Source organism: Triticum urartu, chromosome 2A (genome assembly GCF_056163025.1).
Source record: "Triticum urartu cultivar PI428250 chromosome 2A, HENAU_Tu73, whole genome shotgun sequence".
Lineage (NCBI taxonomy): Eukaryota > Viridiplantae > Streptophyta > Magnoliopsida > Poales > Poaceae > Triticum > Triticum urartu.
Window position 1 is genome coordinate 165,560,101 of NC_141874.1, and position 4,762 is coordinate 165,564,862.

Genomic DNA, 4,762 nt, shown 5'->3' on the forward strand with positions numbered 1-4,762 from the left:
TTGATGTAGAAGCCCTCTGTGATGGATGCCCCCTCCGGTGGAGCTCTGGAACAGGCCCCAAGATGGGATCTCATGGATACAGAAGGTTGCGGCGGTGGAATTAGGTTTTTTTGGCTCCGTCTCTGATCGTTTGGGGTACGTAGGTATATATAGGAGGAAGGAGTACGTCGGTGGAGCAACAGGGGGCCCACGAGGGTGGAAGGCGCGCCTGGGAGTAGGCGCGCCCCCTACCTCGTGGCCTCCCTGTTAGTTGCTTGACGTAGGGTCCAAGTCTCCTGGATCATGTTCGGTGAGAAAATCATGTTCCCGAAGGTTTTATTCCGTTGGGACTCCGTTTGATATTCCATTTCTTCGAAACTCTAAAATAGGAAAAAAAACAGCAATTCTGGGCTGGGCCTCCGGTTAATAGGTTAGTCCCAAAAATAATATAAAAGTGGATAATAAAGCCCAATAATGTCCAAAACAGTAGATAATATAGCATGGAGCAATCAAAAATGATAGATACGTTGGAGACGTATGAGGTGGCTACAGAGGCTTGTGGCGGCGGAACTCCCGATCTAGGTTTCTTTCTGGAAGTTTGGGTATATATAAGAGGTGTTGGAGTCGGGAACAAGTCAGGTGGATCCCCGAGGCGGCCACGAGATAGGGGGCGCTGTGACGCCCCTAATTTGACCGTACACTAATCATACACGCAAACGTGTACGATCAAGATCAGGGACTCACGGGAAGGTATCACAACACAACTCTACAAATAAAATAAGTCACACAAGCATCATATTACAAGCCAGGGGCCTCGAGGGCTCGAATACAAGAGCTCCATCATAGACGAGTCAGCAGAAGCAACAATATCTGAGTACACACATAAGTTAAACAAGTTTGCCTTTAGAAGGCTAGCACAAACTGGGATACAGATCGAAAGACGCGCAGGCCTCCTGCTTGGGATCCTCCTAAACTACTCCTGGTCGTCGTCAGCAGCCTTCATGTAGTAGTAGGAACCTCCCGAGTAGTAGCAATTATCATCGACAGTGGCGTCTGGCTCCTGGACTCCAACGTCTGGTCGCAACAATCGAATAAAGGAATGGCGAAAAGGGGGGAGCAAAGCAACCATGAGTACTCATCCAAAGTACTCGCAAGCAAGGAGCTACACTACATATGCAATGGTATCAATGAAAGGGTTAGTATATGTGGACTGAACTGCAGAATGCCAGAATAAGAGGGGGATAGCTAGTCCTATCAAAGACTATGCTTCTAGCAACCTCCATGTTGAAGCGGTAGAAGAGAGTAGATGGTAAGTTCACCAAGTATCATCGTATAGCATAATCCTACCCGGTGATCCTCCCCTCGTTGCCCTGTGAGAGAGAGATCACCGGTTGTATCTGGCACTTGGAAGGGTGTGTTTTATTAAGTATCCGGTTCTAGTTTTCATAAGTTTAAGGTACAACTCTGGGTCATCCTTTTACCAAGGGACACGGCTATTCGAATAGATCAACTTCCCTGTAGGGGTGCACCACATTTCCCAACACGCTCGATCCCCTTTGTCCGGAGACACTTTCCTGGGTCATGCCCGGCCTCGGAAGATCAACACGTCGTAGCCCTACCTAGGCACAACAGAGAGGTCGCACGCCGGTCTAAATCCTATGGCACAAGGGTCTGGGCCCATCGCCCATTGCACACATGCACGTTGCGTACGCGGCCGACGAGCAGAGCTAGCCTCCCTTATACAATAGCAGGCGTTCCAATCCAACCCGGTGCGCGACGCTCAGTCGCTGACGTCAAGAAGGCTTTGGCTGATACCACGACGTCGAGTGCCCATAACTGTTCCCGCGTAGTTGGTTAGTGCATATAGGCCAGTGGCCAGACTCAGATCAAATACCCAGATCTCGTTAAGCGTGTTATTTTGAAATAACCACGGACGCCGGCCAGGGCCAGGCCCACCTCTCTCGTAGGCGTTCTCAACCTACCCTGTCGCTCCACCACAAAGATCCACTCAGAGGGCCGTCGGGACAAATGTCCTTTCGGACCCAATCCGTGAATCACTCGCGGGTACTCTATGAGCCGACCCGACTTTAGTCATCACAGGTATCATATAATATGTATATAAGTATACACCTGTGATCACCTCCCGAGTGATCACGGCTCGATAGTATAGCATGGTAGACAGACAAGAATATAGGGCCACTGATGATAAACTAGCCTCCTATACTAGGCATTTAGGATTGCAGGAAAGGTATCAATAACTGTAGCAACAATGACAGGCTATGCATCAGGATAGGATTAACGGAAAGCAGTAACATGCTCCACTACTCTAATGCAAGCAGTAGAGATAAGAATAGGCGATATCTGATGATCAAGGGGGGGCTTGCCTGGTTGCTCTGGCAAGGAGGGGTCATCTTCGATGTAGTCGAACACACGGACATCGGCAGCAGTCTCGGAGTCTACCGGAAAAGAATAACGGAGGGGGAACACAATAAAAAACAGAGCAATCAAATGTAACACAAAGCAAGACACGGCAATACGTTGTGCTAGGGGTGACCTAACGTAGGGATAGGCGATACCGGCGAAGGGGGGAAACATCTGGGAATGTATTCCCGGTGTTTCGCGTTTTCAGGCAGATGAACCAGAGGGGGAAAGTTGCGTGTTCGCTATGCTAAGGATGTGTGGCGGGCGAATGGGCTGCGTATTCAAATTCGTCTCATCATTCTGAGCAACTTTCATGTACAAAGTTTTTCCATCCGAGTTACGGTTTATTTTATATGATTTTTCAAAGTTTTATTCATTTTCTGAAATTATTATTAATAGAAAATTAATAGGAAAAATGCTATGGGCACCCAGCTATGCGTACACAGAAGTGTACACAGAGGATGACATGTGGTCCAGGGGGACCCAGTTGACAGTCAACGTTTGACTGGTTAACAGAGGGTGGGGCCCTCCTGTCATACACTCATTAGTTAATCATCTAGTTAATTAGGTAACTAAGTTAATTAGGTTAAATTAAACCAAATTAATTAAGTTAATCAATTAATATATATTTTAAACACGTTTTCTTTTCTTTTCTTTTTATTTACAGGGGCGGGCCCCACTAGTCGGTGGCCTAGGCCGACCGGGGCGGTTAACGGAGCGAACGGGCACGGGCGCCCGCGTGTGCGCCCGAACCTACCGGGAGGGCGACGGCCACGAGCCGGAGCCGCGGGGCGAGGTGGCTGGCTAGGGTGGTCTCTGGCGGTGGCATGGCTCCGGTGGGCGGCATCGGAGGCGAGGTGGGGCGCGGGGAGCAGGAGGGCGCGAGGCGAGGGGTGCCCGTCGGGGCAGACCCGAGCGACGGCCGTGGCCGTTTCTGGATGCGGGGACACTGGCGCGGCGCGGCACGGCCAGGCGGCGCAGCCTGCGGCCTCGGCCGACCAGAGCCGGCGCGACGGGGAGGAGGGGACTAGGCCGCGGGGCGGCGAGCAGCCGAGGCGGGCGAGCTGCAGCAGCAAGCAGCTGTGGCAGAGCGCCGGGCTTCAACGGGGCTAGAACGGCGGCGAGCGGCGCGCGGGAGGTCAGCAGCCGTGGGCGACGCGGGCATGGCCAGGCGAGGCGCGACGAGCTAGTGGCCGACGGGCGCGCTGGACGGCACGTGTGCAGCCGGGAGCGAAGGGAGCGCGGTAGGCGCGAGCGACGGCGGCAGTAGCGCGGGAAGCGGCGGAGCCGAGGCAGCGGCAGGGGGCGATGCAAGCGGGGTTAGGCTGCGGCCAGGCACGGTGGTTGCGGTGGTGGGTGTGGACGGCAGCAAGGCGAAGCAATGGCGAGCAGTAGAGGGCAGCAGCGGTCTGCGGCGGTCACGCGCGACGCAAGGTGCATGGCTGCAGGCGAGAGGTTGCGCGGGTGGGCGCGGTGACGCAGCTACGGGTGCGAGGGCAACCGAACACCGGCCGCAGCGACCTACGGTAATGAATCGAGCACGGGTTGTGAGGGGGGGAAAGGGGATTTGGCGCAAAGCTCACCGAGGAGCTCGGTGACGTGCCCGGGGAGGCCGGGAAGGCGCCGGAGAAGCGAAACGATGCATCGAGCAGCGGAGAACGGAGGTTGAAGATGGGCTCGATCCCGACGTTGTGGTGGTGCATCGCTCGATTCAAGCCTTGTAGAAGACGTAGTCGACGCCGGTGATCCTCGGGGACAAGCTCTCATGGCGCGGGGACATCAGAGAGGACGTGGGCGACGAATGCTATGGCGGTGGTGGCTCAGTTGCTTGCTGGAGGAGAAGAAACAACGCGAGGAGGGGACGGAAGGGGCATAGGGTTTGCCATCGGTTGTGAGGAGGGACTAGTAGGCACCGGTGAGGGAGGGGGTTGCCGCGGGATGCTCTGCACGTGGCCATGAGGCAACTTGTGCGGCCATGGCGTGCTCGGCCTTCACTGTAGCGGGAGGAGGCAGATAAGGCCAAGGGTGATGGGTTGGGCCACACTGTTGCCCTTAGAGGCCCAAGTGCACCGTAGGTTTCATCCTGCCTCCTTTTATCTTTCCGCTTTAATATTTTGATATTGTTTTCTACTTAAATCCCATAGCAAATGAATTTAGGCCAATCTTGAAATTTGGTGCATAATTAGTGGGCAATATTTTGAGACAATATATAAAGTCATCAAGTGGTTTGAAAAAAACATAAACATTTGTTTATATTTAAAAGCCCATAATAGTTGTCGTTGGACCACTTTAATATTTTGCTAAGGATTAATTAGTGAGTCAAACGAAGTTAGTTTCCACATGACAAATGATCAGGGTTATT